The sequence below is a fragment of the Pelobates fuscus genome, chromosome 2, assembly GCF_036172605.1.
Source record: "Pelobates fuscus isolate aPelFus1 chromosome 2, aPelFus1.pri, whole genome shotgun sequence".
Classification (NCBI taxonomy): Eukaryota; Metazoa; Chordata; class Amphibia; order Anura; family Pelobatidae; genus Pelobates; species Pelobates fuscus.
The window spans coordinates 353,620,510-353,641,307 of NC_086318.1; the positions used below are offsets into that span (position 1 = coordinate 353,620,510).

Consider the following 20,798-nt stretch of genomic DNA (forward strand, 5'->3'; position numbering starts at 1 on the left):
TTTAAGACAGCGGTGAGAAAAAGTTCATGACCATAAGCCATTGCAAAGGATTATGGGAGGCAATATTCTAATTAGGCCCGCTTCCTCCTACAGGGAAGCTTAAACCCCAACAAATTCCTCGGTCTTCTTATATGGCATCTTGGAATGGTTCCAAACCTATAACAGAGAGTGAGGGCAACCATATCTTGCAGCAAACCTTGTACAATTTTTTTTCTCTCTTTGGAAACAGTTTTGCCAAGATTCTACTACAGCAGCCATTAGGCAGAGTACACAATCCGCTGGTCTACGTTCGTCCCCAAAGTCACACATTTCATGACTCCATCGATAGGAATGACCCTTGCCTAGCACCTGTCTTCTCTTCATCCACACTCAACAGGGCTGAAAGAACATTTGTGGTGGCTTTTTCAAAATTCCATGGTGTTCATTAGTAAGTGCTAGCGACCACCCAGCTATTCCTAAGGTTTGGTCTGATTGTCTCAAGCGGCAATTCACTGCCTTGATCCAGAAAATCTTTTTTTCCCAGAAATTCAATCAAACGTTACGTTCTGTTGGAAGACGTAATATAGGTCTCCAATTCTTTATTTCTTCCATTGCATTGAAGCATACAATAAATCAAAAGAAGTCAGGATAAAAAAATGATGAAAAAAAAGCTGAAAAGTTAAAATAAAAAGTGAAATTCTGGCTTAAAACTGGTCTCCAGAAAACATAGATAATAAAAATGATCAAGCCTAGGAAATGATTGTCGCTGCCTGCTTGATGTGGAAAGTAAGAGCCAAAGAAGACGGGTGCCGTGGCTGAAATTATCCTTCATCAGAATTGGTGAAGTTCTCTATTTTTGTCAAACAAGCAAACACAGGGGAAAGCGCGAACGCAGTCCCCCACTACCATAAATTATGCAGTCGAGTTTCCCACATTTGAGGAAATCGCAGAGGTCAACTGGTACGGAGTGCAATGAACCAGCCTCACTCTGGGAGAGCCACCTTAGGGATCATGGCTATTGCTCCCCTGCCAGGTAAGTATGACATGACGGGTACATTCAAAGGCACGCCCGCTGGGAAGCCTTTCCTTTAGGCTGTGGTGAAATAATAAAGCAAGTAAAAAAAAAAAAAGCAAATAAATAATCCAAATGATAGAAGGCTACAAAAGATTACCAAACCTCGTGGCTGATCGTTGTTTTCCTTAGCTACCAGTAATTTTAGTGCCTTCAGGTGGTTAGGTGTGAATAATTGAGCTGGATTCAGGGTGCGAAGGAGCAATTTGCATAAAGGCAAATGCTAGGCCAATGAGCCGAAGGATGGGAATTCGTAGCATGTAGTGAGAATAGTGTGCTGCCGGAAACAAGTGAATTCAGTGGGAGAGAAAGGTAAAAGGGAAATGCTAAGAAGCCAGCGGAAGGAATGGTGCAACAGAGCTCAGGAAGAAACGGGAGTCACGTAAGACACGCCCTAGACATGGGGCGCCATAAACTTTTATTAAACCAATCTTTCAGTCTCCTTAGAGCCTGTCAAAAATTGCCAATGCTGACTGTATTTCAAGTCATCATGGCGGGGTATTGGGTAAAGTTTTCAATTAGCAATAATCACGCCTCGTATTGACCTCATGGGCTACGATACTGCCACTGCGCAAAGTTAACTGTTCAAGTGGGCCAGCTTTTAAGAGCTACCATGTAAGGACACTTTAAGACAGCGGTGAGAAAAAGTTCATGACCATAAGCCATTGCAAAGGATTGTGGGAGGCAATATTCTAATTAGGCCCGCTTCCTCCTACAGGGAAGCTTAAACCCCAACAAATTCCTCGGTCTTCTTATATGGCATCTTGGAATGGTTCCAAACCTATAACAGAGAGTGAGGGCAACCATATCTTGCAGCAAACCTTGTACAATTTTTTTTCTCTCTTTGGAAACAGTTTTGCCAAGATTCTACTACAGCAGCCATTAGGCAGAGTACACAATCCGCTGGTCTACGTTCGTCCCCAAAGTCACACATTTCATGACTCCATCGATAGGAATGACCCTTGCCTAGCACCTGTCTTCTCTTCATCCACACTCAACAGGGCTGAAAGAACATTTGTGGTGGCTTTTTCAAAATTCCATGGTGTTCATTAGTAAGTGCTAGCGACCACCCAGCTATTCCTAAGGTTTGGTCTGATTGTCTCAAGCGGCAATTCACTGCCTTGATCCAGAAAATCTTTTTTTCCCAGAAATTCAATCAAACGTTACGTTCTGTTGGAAGACGTAATATAGGTCTCCAATTCTTTATTTCTTCCATTGCATTGAAGCATACAATAAATCAAAAGAAGTCAGGATAAAAAAATGATGAAAAAAAAGCTGAAAAGTTAAAATAAAAAGTGAAATTCTGGCTTAAAACTGGTCTCCAGAAAACATAGATAATAAAAATGATCAAGCCTAGGAAGTGATTGTCGCTGCCTGCTTGATGTGGAAAGTAAGAGCCAAAGAAGACGGGTGCCGTGTCTGAAATTATCCTTCGTCAGAATTGGTGAAGTTCTCTATTTTTGTCAAACAAGCAAACACAGGGGAAAGCGCGAACGCAGTCCCCCACTACCATAAATTATGCAGTCGAGTTTCCCACATTTGAGGAAATCGCAGAGGTCAACTGGTACGGAGTGCAATGAACCAGCCTCAATCTGGGAGATCCACCTTAGGGATCATGTCTATTGCTCCCCTGCCAGGTAAGTATGACATGACGGGTACATTCAAAGGCACGCCCGCTGGGAAGCCTTTCCTTTAGGCTGTGGTGAAATAATAAAGCAAGTTAAAAAAAAAAAAAAAGCAAATAAATAATCCAAATGATAGAAGGCTACAAAAGATTACCAAACCTCGTGGCTGATCGTTGTTTTCCTTAGCTACTGATGTGGAATTATTAAAAATTATTATTGTACTTGTATTGAATTATTGTACTAACTCCATTTTAACCTTATATTGTGACAATCCTCCATTTTGTCCTCCTAACCTGACTTCTTCAAATCCTCCATTTTGTCCTCATGACTTAACTTGTTCATTTTAAAACTACCTTACGTGACTGAACTTCTCAACCCAATTAATACAGTAGACAAAGACCGTGTTTCCTACAAGGACAAGTACCAGGAGGTGCTGGCTACTCCTTAAGACTTGTAAGATAGTATAGTTTGAAGGCCACGAGAACACAGTAGTAATGAAATGTTCTATTCATAAGAGACCTTGCACCTGGACATGAGGCCTGATATCACTGACTGTGTAAAATGACGCTCAAGCCCCCCTTTCCACCGAGTAAACCTCATGCTGGGAAAGATGGCGCCTGAGCCTTCTGTCCACACCCTTGTCCAGAACAATACCACCTCCCGGTGGGAGGACACCTAGCTGGTCACTCAAACCCCTGAGCCAATTAATAATATTGGTGGGTGGACACGAAGTTAGTCACATAATGTTTAATCCAATCAATGATGTTTATTTGTTATTATCTGATATTCAATGATGATGTCATTTTGCTTTTAAAAAGATCTGCACAACTGTCTTCCAACCAGATTGTATTAAATTTTCTGAAGTGCTTTCAACCTGAACTCCATGTGTCAGTGTGAGCTTACTTCTGCGTATACGCAATTTAATCATCTCAGATTTGGACAGGAACAGATAGACTTTGAACATTTTGGTTTACTTTCAAAAAGTACCATAACAACTTGGCTCCCAACGTGGGGCATCGGGCTATGGCCTCTGGCCGGTGAGCCGTCCTAAGGAAGATGCTGTTGGACGGGGGAATCCTGGGGGTAGGAAGGGAGACTGATCACCTCCAAGTACACGGTAGAGACTTCTGCAGAGCCACCGGTATGTTCCGGCCCCTTTGATTGACCCGTCCACGTGTCTGTGACTGCTTCCCGGGAGGACATCAAAGACAGGTAATATCTTGCCCGGTGTCTCGTTACTCACTTGTTTACCTGCAATTTTAGTCTATCTGTTGCCTGGGTGTGTTTGAATTGTGTTTGAATTGTTTGCCTGTTTCCCCATTTTGAGATAAAGGGGGGGTGGACCTGCAGGGGATTTGCCTGGGGTTCTGTCTTGCTTGTTTTCCCCTTTTTGGGATAAAGGGGGGTGGACCTGAGGGGACTTGCCTGGGTCTTCGGTTTGTCTGTTTATCTGTTTGTATTTTACCTCTTTTGGGATAAAGGGGGGTGGACCTGAGGGGATTTGCCTAGGTCTTCTGTTGCCTGTTTTACCCCTTTTAGGAACCACGGTGCTGTGGTTGTAGGGAAAAAGGGGGGTTGACCTGTGGATGTGTTCCTGGGGGTCATCTTTTCCTGTTTAACTCTTTTAGGAGCCTCATGGCTGGGGCTGTAGGGAAAAAGAGGTGTGTTGGATCTGTGGAGATTGTGTAGACTCATAGTTTCCTGGGGATCCTTCTTGTGTCACTTTGATAGCCTAGCTAGCTTCTCTGTGCACGTTACTCTGCTTGCAGAGTGGTGGTACCCTCCAGCTTTGAGCGCTGAGCTGGAGCCATTCCAATTTTTATTTTGTGGTGTGTGAATTCGGGCAGGCATTGCTGTCTTCATCACCACGGAGTAGTGGGACTTATAAAGTGGGTCTTTATAGGGGCACTACAAGAGTGAGGGTAGCGCAGACACTATTAGTGGGCTGCTGTGACGAGGGAGGCATATGGATTTCGGACCGGTGTTAGTTGTTATCCTTGGCCGTTGGTAGTAAGATACTACGGGATTGAGGGAGGTGACTTTGGAGTAAGCACACGAGTAAAGGAAAGGAATTACTGTTGATTTCATTTGAACTGTGATGCATGCACTGTATTTCAACTGTATTGTTGTCTTGTCTGTTTAATTAGGAGTCTCATGAACTCCTGTGTCTGTCTCTAAGGATTTCCTTACCTTTTTATCTTTTCTACACTTCCTATACTATTATACTATCCTCTACTATTTCTCTTGTGAGAGAAGTGATTGGTCACACACTTCTCACCCCACTCCAATCCGTGGCTACCACCTCGGGTACACAGAATTAGTGACTAGTCTGCGTTTTGGGAAGATGCACTTGGAGGGACCCACCCTTTCTGAGTGGCAGCTGACCATTGTAGATAATCTGTTTAAAACCTTTCCCCCCTATATCTGGGACGCCTGTATAGGAGGGGAATGGAACAGGGTTAGAAAAGCCCAATAAGGGCTGGCTAGCGCGTGTGATCTAGTTGAAGATAGAGATCGCTAAAGTGTGTAAAATTGCTGTGCCTTCATGTGGTAGATTACTGACAGAGAAGAAAGCAAGCTTACTGGTACAGAGTAGCAATGCTATTCAGCACGAAGGTAGGGTTGAGGAAGAACTAGATCACAAAGGGTTAAGAATGTATGTATATTATAATAATTGTTTTTTGTATTTTGTGTTAGCCATTACCCTGGTAGAGGGTGGGGGTTTTGTATTGAGTTTCACTAAAGAGTATTATTAAATGTTGTGTTTTTGTGTCCCTTTGCTTTTGCAATAATTGTAACGTAACTGTCTTTCCAGCGCTGACATGGTTAAAAAACTTCATGCTGGCTCTCTCCTTGCCTTCTGTGAGACGCGAGGGGGGAGAGGGAGGGGTGACATTCCTGGTTTTTCAGTTCAGCGTTCAGTAAAATTATTCAGAAACTAATAAGATTTAGCAATGGAACAAAGTATTTTCTCCAAGACTGTTGTATAAGATAAGGAGCCAGGGATGTAGCTCAGTGTTTATTACAAAGGTTAGGAAAGTGAATCTGATGCAGGAATAGAGAATTATTTGGACGAGTTAAAAATGTAAAGGCAAGTGTGATTTGTTGCATTGCTATGCAATGTGGATAGAGGGAATATGCAAAGTTGTTAAGCTAGATTGTGAAGAGGAAAAGTGATTAATGGCTGTAGGTATATTGTTTGCATTCCGTGAGTTTATTTATTTATTTATTTTTATTTATTTTTTTATTTTTGCACCATGTTATTTCAAAGCTTCACGGGCTGTTACATGTATATTGCTTTCATTTGTCAGCTGAAATGCCCTAAAAGAAAATGGCCCCTAGAACAAAAGAAGGTTGTCCTTAGTACCCACGCCTCCTCCTGCCCTCACTCTGCCCTTACCATATCAGTGAGGTCATATGCCCGTGTATTGTGTCATGCTCATCCTATCTTAAAGACATGCTGTCTTCCTTAATTCCCATATATTATGAACAAAAAGTTACAATTACTAAAATTATCCTACTATTAGTTTCCCTATATCAGGAAAGTGTCTGTGTTAATATGTAGATAGAATATATATGTCTATCGTTTCACGTATAAGTAACAAGTGTCTTTTAGCTTTGTGTACAAAGATTGATAACATGCTGAAAGAAGGGTTATCTTAAAGAACATTTACTAAAAGAAAGTTCTAATAAACCAAGATTTCTTGAACAAATGAATAAGCCAAGTTTAAAGACTGACTAACATAATTTTTGTTGTAAGCCCAGATATTTTATTATTGCATATGCGTAGGAATTGAGACTTTGGGCATTATAGTATATTAATTCTAGATCTGTTACTAGCAGCAAGTGCTTAGCCTTATGCCTATCCCACGCATGCTTAAAACACTTCTACTGAGTTAACCTCTACCACTCCAGTTGGAAGGCTATTCCATGCATCCACTACCCTCTCAGTAATGTAATACTTCCTGATATTATTTTTAAACCTTGGTCCCTCTATTTTTGAGACTATGTCCTCTTATTATGGTAGTTTTTCCTTCTTTTAAATATAGTCTCCACTTTTACTGTGTTGTTTCCCCTTTATGTATTTAAAAATGCTTTTATCATATTTCCCCTGTCTCGTCTTTTCACCAAGCTATACCTGTCAAGATCCTTTAACCTTTCCTGGTGAATTTTACCCTGCAATCCATGAACCAGTTTAGTAGCCCTTCTTTGAACTCTCTCTAAGGTATCCATATCCTTCTGAAGATATGGTCTCCAGTACTGTATCCAGTACTCTAAGTGAGGTCCCACCAGTGTTCTGTACAATGGCATGAGCATTTCCCTCTTCCTACTGCTAATACCTCTCCCTATGCAACCAAGCATTCTACTAGCATTTTCCGCTGCTCTATTACATTGTACATTGTCATCAACAGCCAGAAACTGGAGAACAAGAAATGTGAATCAATGTATAGCCATTTATAAGCTTAACAAAATCTCCATTATCTTTTCCATTTATTTTGCAGAAGGCAATGTTATTTGTCTATTTTGTATGTTTTAAAAATACATTATCAGTGAAGAGTAGAATAAATTTTATCCCATTTACGAGACATAAAATTGTGATAATGTATATTTGTGATATAAGTAGAAATTACATTTTGAGATGTTAGATATAAATTATTAAATTAAGAACTAGAGTCAGGGATAGCGTCTGTCTCCGCGGGCACAAGACCCCGTGTGGAGAAGTGGTGGGCAAGCCATCATGGGCCACCCATGGGAGTGAAACGTTCGAGGCTTGTGGAGACAAGATGAGCATGTTAGCCTTTTATTATTTTTCTCTAGGGAAAGCATAGGGCCAGTTAATAGTTGTTGTACATGGGCTATTTGCAGCCTCCATTGCATTTCTACCTAGTCTTGATTTCTGATGTCTCCTCCATTGCTACATCACCTGTCTGCTCCCTTACCTGCCCACCCCCGCTTATTCCTCCCACCGATCCCTCCCCTTCATCTGCAGTCCCCCACTTTCCCCTACTGCCCCTCCCTCTACTCCACCTTCTCCTCCTCCTCCTACTTCTCCTCTTCTCCTCCTCCTACTCCTCCCTCTACTCCACCTTCTCCTCTCTCCTCCTACTTCCCCTCTACTCCTCCTTCTTCTTCCTACTCCTCCCTCTACTCCACTTTCTCCTCCTACTCCTCCCTCTACTCCACCTTCTCCTCTCTCCTCCTACTTCCCCTCTACTCCTCCTCCTACTCCTCCCTCTACTCCACCTTCTCCTCCTCCTACTCCTCCTTCCTGCTCTTACTCCTCCCCCTCTTCCTACTCCTCCCTCTACTCCACTTTCTCCTCCTACCCCTTCCTCTACTCCACCTTCTCCTCTCTCCTCCTACTTCTCCTCTTCTCCTCCTCCTACTCCTCCCTCTACTCCACCTTCTCCTCTCTCCTCCTACTTCCCCTCTACTCCTCCTTCTTCTTCCTTCTCCTCCCTCTACTCCACTTTCTCCTCCTACTCCTCCCTCTACTCCACCTTCTCCTCTCTCCTCCTACTTCCCCTCTACTCCTCCTCCTACTCCTCCCTCTACTCCACTTTCTCCTTCCACTCCACCTTCTCCTCTCTCCTCCTACTTCTCCTCTACTCCTCCTTCTCCTCCTCCTACTCCACCTTCTTCCCTCTCACTCTATCCGCTACTCATTCTTCCATCTCCCCACCACCATATCTGTATCCTTTATATGCTTCCTCCCTTCTTATTCCTTACCAATTTCCTCCACTCATAGACGACTCTGCCTCTACCTGACAACATTATATTTTGAAGAAAAAGTTGCTCTGGCCACTCTTCCGCCACTTCCCAGGGGGGAATACCACACTAACGAAAAATTAAAATTATTCAGACATGAAAGAACTGTTTTGGGCACTCTCAAAGAAATAGTGCGGTCCTGACCCAGATTCCCATGGAAGTAAGACACCTGTAAGGGAGGTGGCTGTCCCTCATGTTTTTTCTACACTAAGTCCCCAGAAATCTCATGAAAGGAACCTGACTCATTAGAACAAAACATGAACATTCAATTTACAGATCTCTACAGAGGGGGGTCAGCAAGAGAACTGTGAATAGAAAGACAAATACCCCCCAATCTCACACAGAAATAGGTGAGGAAACCTCTTCTACTGCTCCTCATGGTTGCTTTGAACAGATGAAAGAAGAAACAAGACACCTTTCAACAGAGCATGCAGTAGCTTTACCAGATCCTGACTCCACTCTGTTTGCGGATAAAGAGGAAAGGTACCATACTGGATTTGCTGTTGCTACAGAAGATCAGGTACGTCAAGCACCTTCACTTTCCTCACTCACATCTGCTCAAGACGCTGAATTGACAGCCTTCTCAGTGGCATACAAAATGCCTGAAGGAAGACATGCCAATATCTACACTGACTCAAGACATGCCCTGGGTGCAGCACATTATTTTGGATCAATCTGGAAGATAAGAAGCACCACTCAGCTGACTAAAAGCTGCCAACCAAGCCACAAGTGCACCAAGGGAAGTGGACAGAATGGTGTCCGCTAAAGAAACTTCTATACTCACCATGTAGATCCTACCTACAGATCTCAAGCTTCTAAGAGAATGACAAAGCAGCTACTGACCCTGAAGAAATACAAAGCTGGAAAAACAGAAAGGGGCAACCCTTGAAGACGGGCTGTACTCCAACGCTCTTAAGCTCTGTTTACCCAAAAACATGTACTGGGCAGTGAGCCCATGGAACTTTATACCTATCCAAGACCCTCATGAACTCTTTGATCTCTAAAATACTCCTAAGCACCTAGCTAACTCTCAATATCCCTTTCAAGAATCCAGATGACAAAGAGCTACTGGGTCAAATATGCACTAGTTATCATAGACATTTTGTCAGGATGGCCAGAAGTCTAGCCGGTCATCAATGTGACATCCAAGACCATATACCCAGTAGTGCATTGTGAAAGTTGCAGAGATCACTCAGTGGATTCATTGTTCCAGATTCAAGACTCTCTCTGCAACATGAGAAGTGACATTTGTTGATTTTGACACACTTTTGACTCTAAAGAAAAAATGACTTGTTAAATAAAAAGATACCAGCAAGTAGGTGTTTGATGGCCATAATAATGCCTGACCACCTGCCATCGATGGAAAGCCGAGGACCCCAAAAGGAGACCTCGTGAAGCTAAAAAGATCCAAACGCCAAGCTCCCTCAGGATTATTTGCCCATCCTGAGTTTGTGGTGATATTAATATTGACTAAATGATCCGAGTCCACCTACGCTGATGTAGCGTGGGACAGGTTTAATACTACACCCTAGCCAAGGTTATTATGTCCATACACATAATACATGACAAGGTACTCTTGACACACCACATTCATGCTTCAGAACATAAAGAGGAGCACCCCTCTAAAGGGAAAGTTTGATTGATATATATATATATTGATGCCATAGGTGTGCCAAGGGGGGTACCAGATGATTTTGCAGTAAAAGGAAAGTTTGAGTCCATTTTCCCAACCGTCACTGCTAATAATAATAATAATATTTTGATTTGCATTTATTATATCTATTGCAACCAACAACGTTTACCTGTCACCATGACTACTTGTGCCTATATTCCAGATAACACAAGTCCATATGGTAATGTAAGCTTGTCTATTTATGATGTCCCTCTGAAGAACTAAGAAGACTTTGAGAACCGTTACTCCAGTCATTTTTGTGCCTTTGGGTTAACACGTCTTCTGATACTAACATAATAAAGTTTTATCTCTTAGAATCTAACATTTCATAGGGGGGACTGATGTGGAATTATTAAAAATTATTATTGTACTTGTATTGAATTATTGTACTAACTCCATTTTAACCTTATATTGTGACAATCCTCCATTTTGTCCTCCTAACCTGACTTCTTCAAATCCTCCATTTTGTCCTCATGACTTAACTTGTTCATTTTAAAACTACCTTACGTGACTGAACTTCTCAACCCAATTAATACAGTAGACAAAGACCGTGTTTCCTACAAGGACAAGTACCAGGAGGTGCTGGCTACTCCTTAAGACTTGTAAGATAGTATAGTTTGAAGGCCACGAGAACACAGTAGTAATGAAATGTTCTATTCATAAGAGACCTTGCACCTGGACATGAGGCCTGATATCACTGACTGTGTAAAATGACGCTCAAGCCCCCCTTTCCACCGAGTAAACCTCATGCTGGGAAAGATGGCGCCTGAGCCTTCTGTCCACACCCTTGTCCAGAACAATACCACCTCCCGGTGGGAGGACACCTAGCTGGTCACTCAAACCCCTGAGCCAATTAATAATATTGGTGGGTGGACACGAAGTTAGTCACATAATGTTTAATCCAATCAATGATGTTTATTTGTTATTATCTGATATTCAATGATGATGTCATTTTGCTTTTAAAAAGATCTGCACAACTGTTTTCCAACCAGATTGTATTAAATTTTCTGAAGTGCTTTCAACCTGAACTCCATGTGTCAGTGTGAGCTTACTTCTGCGTATACGCAATTTAATCATCTCAGATTTGGACAGGAACAGATAGACTTTGAACATTTTGGTTTACTTTCAAAAAGTACCATAACACTACCAGTAATTTTAGTGCCTTCAGGTGGTTAGGTGTGAATAATTGAGCTGGATTCAGGGTGCGAAGGAGCAATTTGCATAAAGGCAAATGCTAGGCAAATGAGCCGAAGGATGGGAATTCGTAGCATGGAGTGAGAATAGTGTGCTGCCGGAAACAAGTGAATTCAGTGGGAGAGAAAGGTAAAAGGGAAATGCTAAGAAGCCAGCTGAAGGAATGGTGCAACAGAGCTCTGGAAGAAACGGGAGTCACGTAAGACACGCCCTAGACATGGGGCGCCATAAACTTTTATTAAACCAATCTTTCAGTCTCCTTAGAGCCTGTCAAAAATTGCCAATGCTGACTGTATTTCAAGTCATCATGGCGGGGTATTGGGTAAAGTTTTCAATTAGCAATAATCACGCCTCGGATTGACCTCATGGGCTACGATACTGCCACTGCGCAAAGCTAGCTGTTCAAGTGGGCCAGCTTTTAAGAGCTACCACGTAAGGAAACTTTAAGACAGCGGTGAGAAAAAGTTCATGACCATAAGCCATTGCAAAGGATTATGGGAGGCAATATTCTAATTAGGCCCGCTTCCTCCTACAGGGAAGCTTAAACCCCAACAAATCCTCGGTCTTCTTATATGGCATCTTGGAATGGTTCCAAACCTATAACAGAGAGTGAGGGCAACCATATCTTGCAGCAAACCTTGTACAATTTTTTTTCTCTCTTTGGAAACAGTTTTGCCAAGATTCTACTACAGCAGCCATTAGGCAGAGTACACAATCCGCTGGTCTACGTTCGTCCCCAAAGTCACACATTTCATGACTCCATCGATAGGAATGACCCTTGCCTAGCACCTGTCTTCTCTTCATCCACACTCAACAGGGCTGAAAGAACATTTGTGGTGGCTTTTTCAAAATTCCATGGTGTTCATTAGTAAGTGCTAGCGACCACCCAGCTATTCCTAAGGTTTGGTCTGATTGTCTCAAGCGGCAATTCACTGATTTGATCCAGAAAATCTTTTTTTCCCAGAAATTCAATCAAACGTTACGTTCTGTTGGAAGACGTAATATAGGTCTCCAATTCTTTATTTCTTCCATTGCATTGAAGCATACAATAAATCAAAAGAAGTCAGGATAAAAAAATGATGAAAAAAAAGCTGAAAAGTTAAAATAAAAAGTGAAATTCTGTCTTAAAACTGGTCTCCAGAAAACATAGATAATAAAAATGATCAAGCCTAGGAAATGATTGTCGCTGCCTGCTTGATGTGGAAAGTAAGAGCCAAAGAAGACGGGTGCCGTGGCTGAAATTATCCTTCGCCAGAATTGGTGAAGTTCTCTATTTTTGTCAAACAAGCAAACACGCAGTCCCCCACTAACATAAATTATGCAGTTGAGTTTCCCACATTTGAGGAAATCGCAGAGGTCAACTGGTACGGAGTGCAATGAACCAGCCTCACTCTGGGAGAGCCACCTTAGGAATCATGGCTATTGCTCCCCTGCCAGGTAAGTATGACATGACGGGTACATTCAAAGGCACGCCCGCTGGGAAGCCTTTCCTTTAGGCTGTGGTGAAATAATAAAGCAAGTTAAAAAAAAAAAAAAAGAAGAGCAAATAAATAATCCAAATGATAGAAGGCTACAAAAGATTACCAAACCTCGTGGCTGATCGTTGTTTTCCTTTGCTACCAGTAATTTTAGTGCCTTCAGGTGGTTAGGTGTGAATAATTGAGCTGGATTCAGGGTGCGAAGGAGCAATTTGCATAAAGGCAAATGCTAGGCCAATGAGCCGAAGGATGGGAATTCGTAGCATAGAGTGAGAATAGTGTGCTGCCGGAAACAAGTGGATTCAGTGGGAGAGAAAGGTAAAAGGGAAATGCAAGGAAGCCAGCGGAAGGAATGGTGCAACAGAGCTCAGGAAGAAACGGGAGTCACGTAAGACACTCCCTAGACATGGGGCGCCATAAACTTTTTTTAAACCAATCTTTCAGTCTCCTTAGAGCCTGTCAAAAATTGCCAATGCTGACTGTATTTCAAGTCATCATGGCGGGGTATTGGGTAAAGTTTTCAATTAGCAATAATCACGCCTCGGATTGACCTCATGGGCTACGATACTGCCACTGCGCAAAGTTAACTGTTCAAGTGGGCCAGCTTTTAAGAGCTACCACGTAAGGAAACTTTAAGACAGCGGTGAGAAAAAGTTCATGACCATAAGCCATTGCAAAGGATTGTGGGAGGCAATATTCTAATTAGGCCCGCTTCCTCCTACAGGGAAGCTTAAACCCCAACAAATTCCTCGGTCTTCTTATATGGCATCTTGGAATGGTTCCAAACCTATAACAGAGAGTGAGGGCAACCATATCTTGCAGCAAACCTTGTACAATTTTTTTTCTCTCTTTGGAAACGGTTTTGCCAAGATTCTACTACAGCAGCCATTAGGCAGAGTACACAATCCGCTGGTCTACGTTCGTCCCCAAAGTCACACATTTCATGACTCCATCGATAGGAATGACCCTTGCTAGCACCTGTCTTCTCTTCATCCACACTCAACAGGGCTGAAAGAACATTTGTGGTGGCTTTTTCAAAATTCCATGGTGTTCATTAGTAAGTGCTAGCGACCACCCAGCTATTCCTAAGGTTTGGTCTGATTGTCTCAAGCGGCAATTCACTGCCTTGATCCAGAAAATCTTTGTTTCCCAGAAATTCAATCAAACGTTACGTTCTGTTGGAAGACGTAATATAGGTCTCCAATTCTTTATTTCTTCCATTGCATTGAAGCATACAATAAATCAAAAGAAGTCAGGATAAAAAAATGATGAAAAAAAAGCTGAAAAGTTAAAATAAAAAGTGAAATTCTGGCTTAAAACTGGTCTCCAGAAAACATAGATAATAAAAATGATCAAGCCTAGGAAATGATTGTCGCTGCCTGCTTGATGTGGAAAGTAAGAGCCAAAGAAGACGGGTGCCGTGGCTGAAATTATCCTTCATCAGAATTGGTGAAGTTCTCTATTTTTGTCAAACAAGCAAACACAGGGGAAAGCGCGAACGCAGTCCCCCACTACCATAAATTATGCAGTCGAGTTTCCCACATTTGAGGAAATCGCAGAGGTCAACTGGTACGGAGTGCAATGAACCAGCCTCACTCTGGGAGAACCACCTTAGGGATCATGGCTATTGCTCCCCTGCCAGGTAAGTATGACATGACGGGTACATTCAAAGGCACGCCCGCTGGGAAGCCTTTCCTTTAGGCTGTGGTGAAATAATAAAGCAAGTAAAAAAAAAAAAAAAGCAAATAAATAATCCAAATGATAGAAGGCTACAAAAGATTACCAAACCTCGTGGCTGATCGTTGTTTTCCTTTGCTACCAGTAATTTTAGTGCCTTCAGGTGGTTAGGTGTGAATAATTGAGCTGGATTCAGGGTGCGAAGGAGCAATTTGCATAAAGGCAAATGCTAGGCCAATGAGCCGAAGGATGGGAATTCGTAGCATAGAGTGAGAATAGTGTGCTGCCGGAAACAAGTGGATTCAGTGGGAGAGAAAGGAAAAAGGGAAATGCAAGGAAGCCAGCGGAAGGAATGGTGCAACAGAGCTCAGGAAGAAACGGGAGTCACGTAAGACACGCCCTAGACATGGGGCGCCATAAACTTTTTTTAAACCAATCTTTCAGTCTCCTTAGAGCCTGTCAAAAATTGCCAATGCTGACTGTATTTCAAGTCATCATGGCGGGGTATTGGGTAAAGTTTTCAATTAGCAATAATCACGCCTCGGATTGACCTCATGGGCTACGATACTGCCACTGCGCAAAGTTAACTGTTCAAGTGGGCCAGCTTTTAAGAGCTACCACGTAAGGAAACTTTAAGACAGCGGTGAGAAAAAGTTCATGACCATAAGCCATTGCAAAGGATTGTGGGAGGCAATATTCTAATTAGGCCCGCTTCCTCCTACAGGGAAGCTTAAACCCCAACAAATTCCTCGGTCTTCTTATATGGCATCTTGGAATGGTTCCAAACCTATAACAGAGAGTGAGGGCAACCATATCTTGCAGCAAACCTTGTACAATTTTTTTTCTCTCTTTGGAAACAGTTTTGCCAAGATTCTACTACAGCAGCCATTAGGCAGAGTACACAATCCGCTGGTCTACGTTCGTCCCCAAAGTCACACATTTCATGACTCCATCGATAGGAATGACCCTTGCCTAGCACCTGTCTTCTCTTCATCCACACTCAACAGGGCTGAAAGAACATTTGTGGTGGCTTTTTCAAAATTCCATGGTGTTCATTAGTAAGTGCTAGCGACCACCCAGCTATTCCTAAGGTTTGGTCTGATTGTCTCAAGCGGCAATTCACTGCCTTGATCCAGAAAATCTTTTTTTCCCAGAAATTCAATCAAACGTTACGTTCTGTTGGAAGACGTAATATAGGTCTCCAATTCTTTATTTCTTCCATTGCATTGAAGCATACAATAAATCAAAAGAAGTCAGGATAAAAAAATGATGAAAAAAAAGCTGAAAAGTTAAAATAAAAAGTGAAATTCTGGCTTAAAACTGGTCTCCAGAAAACATAGATAATAAAAATGATCAAGCCTAGGAAGTGATTGTCGCTGCCTGCTTGATGCGGAAAGTAAGAGCCAAAGAAGACAGGTGCCGTGGCTGAAATTATCTTTCGTCAGAATTGGTGAAGTTCTCTATTTTTGTCAAACAAGCAAACACAGGGGAAAGCGCGAACGCAGTCCCCCACTACCATAAATTATGCAGTCGAGTTTCCCACATTTGAGGAAATCGCAGAGGTCAACTGGTACGGAGTGCAATGAACCAGCCTCACTCTGGGAGAGCCACCTTAGGGATCATGGCTATTGCTCCCCTGCCATGTAAGTATGACATGACGGGTACATTCAAAGGCACGCCCGCTGGGAAGCCTTTCCTTTAGGCTGTGGTGAAATAATAAAGCAAGTTAAAAAAAAAAAAAAGCAAATAAATAATCCAAATGATAGAAGGCTACAAAAGATTACCAAACCTCGTGGCTGATCGTTGTTTTCCTTAGCTACCAGTAATTTTAGTGCCTTCAGGTGGTTAGGTGTGAATAATTGAGCTGGATTCAGGGTGCGAAGGAGCAATTTGCATAAAGGCAAATGCTAGGCCAATGAGCCAAAGGATGGGAATTCGTAGCATGTAGTGAGAATAGTGTGCTGACGGAAACAAGTGAATTCAGTGGGAGAGAAAGGTAAAAGGGAAATGCTAAGAAGCCAGCGGAAGGAATGGTGCAACAGAGCTGAGGAAGAAACGGGAGTCACGTAAGACACGCCCTAGACATGGGGCGCCATAAACTTTTATTAAACCAATCTTTCAGTCTCCTTAGAGCCTGTCAAAAATTGCCAATGCTGACTGTATTTCAAGTCATCATGGCGGGGTATTGGGTAAAGTTTTCAATTAGCAATAATCACGCCTCGGTTTGACCTCATGGGCTACGATACTGCCACTGCGCAAAGCTAGCTGTTCAAGTGGGCCAGCTTTTAAGAGCTACCACGTAAGGACACTTTAAGACAGCGGTGAGAAAAAGTTCATGACCATAAGCCATTGCAAAGGATTATGGGAGGCAATATTCTAATTAGGCCCGCTTCCTCCTACAGGGAAGCTTAAACCCCAACAAATTCCTCGGTCTTCTTATATGGCATCTTGGAATGGTTCCAAACCTATAACAGAGAGTGAGGGCAACCATATCTTGCAGCAAACCTTGTACAATTTTTTTTCTCTCTTTGGAAACAGTTTTGCCAAGATTCTACTACAGCAGCCATTAGGCAGAGTACACAATCCGCTGGTCTACGTTCGTCCCCAAAGTCACACATTTCATGACTCCATCGATAGGAATGACCCTTGCCTAGCACCTGTCTTCTCTTCATCCACACTCAACAGGGCTGAAAGAACATTTGTGGTGGCTTTTTCAAAATTCCATGGTGTTCATTAGTAAGTGCTAGCGACCACCCAGCTATTCCTAAGGTTTGGTCTGATTGTCTCAAGCGGCAATTCACTGCCTTGATCCAGAAAATCTTTTTTTCCCAGAAATTCAATCAAACGTTACGTTCTGTTGGAAGACGTAATATAGGTCTCCAATTCTTTATTTCTTCCATTGCATTGAAGCATACAATAAATCAAAAGAAGTCAGGATAAAAAAATGATGAAAAAAAAGCTGAAAAGTTAAAATAAAAAGTGAAATTCTGGCTTAAAACTGGTCTCCAGAAAACATAGATAATAAAAATGATCAAGCCTAGGAAGTGATTGTCGCTGCCTGCTTGGTGTGGAAAGTAAGAGCCAAAGAAGACGGGTGCCGTGGCTGAAATTATCCTTCGTCAGAATTGGTGAAGTTCTCTATTTTTGTCAAACAAGCAAACACAGGGGAAAGCGCGAACGCAGTCCCCCACTACCATAAATTATGCAGTCGAGTTTCCCACATTTGAGGAAATCGCAGAGGTCAACTGGTACGGAGTGCAATGAACCAGCCTCACTCTGGGAGAGCCACCTTAGGGATCATGGCTATTGCTCCCCTGCCAGGTAAGTATGACATGACGGGTACATTCAAAGGCACGCCCGCTGGGAAGCCTTTCCTTTAGGCTGTGGTGAAATAATAAAGCAAGTAAAAAAAAAAAAAAAGCAAATAAATAATCCAAATTATAGAAGGCTACAAAAGATTACCAAACCTCGTGGCTGATCGTTGTTTTCCTTAGCTACCAGTAATTTTAGTGCCTTCAGGTGGTTAGGTGTGAATAATTGAGCTGGATTCAGGGTGCGAAGGAGCAATTTGCATAAAGGCAAATGCTAGGCCAATGAGCCGAAGGATGGGAATTCGTAGCATGTAGTGAGAATAGTGTGCTGCCGGAAACAAGTGAATTCAGTGGGAGAGAAAGGTAAAAGGGAAATGCTAAGAAGCCAGCGGAAGGAATGGTGCAACAGAGCTCAGGAAGAAACGGGAGTCACGTAAGACACGCCCTAGACATGGGGCGCCATAAACTTTTATTAAACCAATCTTTCAGTCTCCTTAGAGCCTGTCAAAAATTGCCAATGCTGACTGTATTTCAAGTCATCATGGCGGGGTATTGGGTAAAGTTTTCAATTAGCAATAATCACGCCTCGGATTGACCTCATGGGCTACGATACTGCCACTGCGCAAAGCTAGCTGTTCAAGTGGGCCAGCTTTTAAGAGCTACCACGTAAGGACACTTTAAGACAGCGGTGAGAAAAAGTTCATGACCATAAGCCATTGCAAAGGATTATGGGAGGCAATATTCTAATTAGGCCCGCTTCCTCCTACAAGGAAGCTTAAACCCCAACAAATTCCTCGGTCTTCTTATATGGCATCTTGGAATGGTTCCAAACCTATAACGGAGAGTGAGGGCAACCATATCTTGCAGCAAACCTTGTACAATTTTTTTTCTCTCTTTGGAAACAGTTTTGCCAAGATTCTACTACAGCAGCCATTAGGCAGAGTACACAATCCGCTGGTCTACGTTCGTCCCCAAAGTCACACATTTCATGACTCCATCGATAGGAATGACCCTTGCCTAGCACCTGTCTTCTCTTCATCCACACTCAACAGGGCTGAAAGAACATTTGTGGTGGCTTTTTCAAAATTCCATGGTGTTCATTAGTAAGTGCTAGCGACCACCCAGCTATTCCTAAGGTTTGGTCTGATTGTCTCAAGCGGCAATTCACTGATTTGATCCAGAAAATCTTTTTTTCCCAGAAATTCAATCAAACGTTACGTTCTGTTGGAAGACGTAATATAGGTCTCCAATTCTTTATTTCTTCCATTGCATTGAAGCATACAATAAATCAAAAGAAGTCAGGATAAAAAAATGATGAAAAAAAAGCTGAAAAGTTAAAATAAAAAGTGAAATTCTGGCTTAAAACTGGTCTCCAGAAAACATAGATAATAAAAATGATCAAGCCTAGGAAATGATTGTCGCTGCCTGCTTGATGTGGAAAGTAAGAGCCAAAGAAGACGGGTGCCGTGGCTGAAATTATCCTTCGTCAGAATTGGTGAAGTTCTCTATTTTTGTCAAGCAAGCAAACACAGGGAAAAACGCGAACGCAGTCCCCCACTACCATAAATTATGCAGTCGAGTTTCCCACATTTGAGGAAATCGCAGAGGTCAACTGGTAAGGAGTGCAATGAACCAGCCTCACTCTGGGAGAGCCACCTTAGGGATCATGGCTATTGCTCCCCTGCCAGGTAAGTATGACATGACGGGTACATTCAAAGGCACGCCCGCTGGGAAGCCTTTCCTTTAGGCTGTGGTGAAATAATAAAGCAAGTTAAAAAAAAAAAAAAAAAGCAAATAAATAATCCAAATGATAGAAGGCTACAAAAGATTACCAAACCTTGTGGCTGATCGTTGTTTTCCTTAGCTACCAGTAATTTTAGTGCCTTCAGGTGGTTAGGTGTGAATAATTGAGCTGGATTCAGGGTGCGAAGGAGCAATTTGCATAAAGGCAAATGCTAGGCCAATGAGCCGAAGGATGGGAATTCGTAGCATGTAGTGAGAATAGTGTGCTGCCGGAAACAAGTGAATTCAGTGGGAGAGAAAGGTAAAAGGGAAATGCTAAGAAGCCAGCGGAAGGAATGGTGCAACAGAGCTCAGGAAGAAACGGGAGTCACGTAAGACACGCCCTAGACATGGGGCGCCATAAACTTTTATTAAACCAATCTTTCAGTCTCCTTAGAGCCTGTCAAAAATTGCCAATGCTGACTGTATTTCAAGTCATCATGGCGGGGTATTGGGTAAAGTTTTCAATTAGCAATAATCACGCCTCGGATTGACCTCATGGGCTACGATACTGCCACTGCGCAAAGCTAGCTGTTCAAGTGGGCCAGCTTTTAAGAGCTACCACGTAAGGAAACTTTAAGACAGCGGTGAGAAAAAGTTCATGACCATAAGCCATTGCAAAGGATTGTGGGAGGCAATATTCTAATTAGGCCCGCTTCCTCCTACAGGGAAGCTTAAACCCCAACAAATTCCTCGGTCTTCTTATATGGCATCTTGGAATGGTTCCAAACCTATAACAGAGAGTGAGGGCAACCATATCTTGCAGCAAACCTTGTACAATTTTTTTTCTCTCTTTGGAAACGGTTTTGCCAAGATTCTACTACAGCAGCCATTAGGCAGAGTACACAATCCGCTGGTCTACGTTCGTCCCCAAAGTCACACATTTCATGACTCCATCGATAGGAATGACCCTTGCTAGCACCTGTCTTCTCTTCATCCACACTCAACAGGGCTGAAAGAACATTTGTGGTGGCTTTTTCAAAATTCCATGGTGTTCATTAGTAAGTGCTAGCGACCACCCAGCTATTCCTAAGGTTTGGTCTGATTGTCTCAAGCGGCAATTCACTGCCTTGATCCAGAAAATCTTTGTTTCCCAGAAATTCAATCAAACGTTACGTTCTGTTGGAAGACGTAATATAGGTCTCCAATTCTTTATTTCTTCCATTGCATTGAAGCATACAATAAATCAAAAGAAGTCAGGATAAAAAAATGATGAAAAAAAAGCTGAAAAGTTAAAAT

The 20,798-nt window shown here is 42.5% G+C and overlaps 14 non-coding genes across 14 annotated transcripts; all 14 read right to left on the reverse strand.

Annotated features, from left to right (window-relative positions):
* Nucleotides 1-853: 853 nt before the first annotated feature.
* On the reverse strand, nt 854-1,020 carry LOC134589891 (U1 spliceosomal RNA). Its single transcript, XR_010086898.1, has one exon. It is a non-coding gene; the product is annotated as a U1 spliceosomal RNA (small nuclear RNA).
* A 469-nt stretch (nt 1,021-1,489) lies between these two features.
* Nucleotides 1,490-1,630, reverse strand: LOC134593821 (U4 spliceosomal RNA). Its single transcript, XR_010090248.1, has one exon. It is a non-coding gene; the product is annotated as a U4 spliceosomal RNA (small nuclear RNA).
* Nucleotides 1,631-2,529: 899 nt separating this feature from the next.
* LOC134591455 (U1 spliceosomal RNA) lies at nt 2,530-2,696 on the reverse strand. Its single transcript, XR_010088232.1, has one exon. It is a non-coding gene; the product is annotated as a U1 spliceosomal RNA (small nuclear RNA).
* An 8,870-nt stretch (nt 2,697-11,566) lies between these two features.
* LOC134592251 (U4 spliceosomal RNA) lies at nt 11,567-11,707 on the reverse strand. Its single transcript, XR_010088904.1, has one exon. It is a non-coding gene; the product is annotated as a U4 spliceosomal RNA (small nuclear RNA).
* Nucleotides 11,708-12,589: 882 nt separating this feature from the next.
* Nucleotides 12,590-12,756, reverse strand: LOC134591588 (U1 spliceosomal RNA). Its single transcript, XR_010088345.1, has one exon. It is a non-coding gene; the product is annotated as a U1 spliceosomal RNA (small nuclear RNA).
* Nucleotides 12,757-13,233: 477 nt separating this feature from the next.
* On the reverse strand, nt 13,234-13,374 carry LOC134592793 (U4 spliceosomal RNA). Its single transcript, XR_010089368.1, has one exon. It is a non-coding gene; the product is annotated as a U4 spliceosomal RNA (small nuclear RNA).
* An 898-nt stretch (nt 13,375-14,272) lies between these two features.
* Nucleotides 14,273-14,439, reverse strand: LOC134590348 (U1 spliceosomal RNA). Its single transcript, XR_010087286.1, has one exon. It is a non-coding gene; the product is annotated as a U1 spliceosomal RNA (small nuclear RNA).
* A 471-nt stretch (nt 14,440-14,910) lies between these two features.
* On the reverse strand, nt 14,911-15,051 carry LOC134592794 (U4 spliceosomal RNA). Its single transcript, XR_010089369.1, has one exon. It is a non-coding gene; the product is annotated as a U4 spliceosomal RNA (small nuclear RNA).
* Nucleotides 15,052-15,950: 899 nt separating this feature from the next.
* LOC134590485 (U1 spliceosomal RNA) lies at nt 15,951-16,117 on the reverse strand. The gene has a single exon (XR_010087402.1). It is a non-coding gene; the product is annotated as a U1 spliceosomal RNA (small nuclear RNA).
* Nucleotides 16,118-16,588: 471 nt separating this feature from the next.
* On the reverse strand, nt 16,589-16,729 carry LOC134591921 (U4 spliceosomal RNA). Its single transcript, XR_010088620.1, has one exon. It is a non-coding gene; the product is annotated as a U4 spliceosomal RNA (small nuclear RNA).
* Nucleotides 16,730-17,628: 899 nt separating this feature from the next.
* LOC134589892 (U1 spliceosomal RNA) lies at nt 17,629-17,795 on the reverse strand. The gene has a single exon (XR_010086899.1). It is a non-coding gene; the product is annotated as a U1 spliceosomal RNA (small nuclear RNA).
* Nucleotides 17,796-18,266: 471 nt separating this feature from the next.
* Nucleotides 18,267-18,407, reverse strand: LOC134592252 (U4 spliceosomal RNA). The gene has a single exon (XR_010088905.1). It is a non-coding gene; the product is annotated as a U4 spliceosomal RNA (small nuclear RNA).
* Nucleotides 18,408-19,306: 899 nt separating this feature from the next.
* On the reverse strand, nt 19,307-19,473 carry LOC134591502 (U1 spliceosomal RNA). Its single transcript, XR_010088273.1, has one exon. It is a non-coding gene; the product is annotated as a U1 spliceosomal RNA (small nuclear RNA).
* A 474-nt stretch (nt 19,474-19,947) lies between these two features.
* Nucleotides 19,948-20,088, reverse strand: LOC134592253 (U4 spliceosomal RNA). The gene has a single exon (XR_010088906.1). It is a non-coding gene; the product is annotated as a U4 spliceosomal RNA (small nuclear RNA).
* Nucleotides 20,089-20,798: the final 710 nt, after the last annotated feature.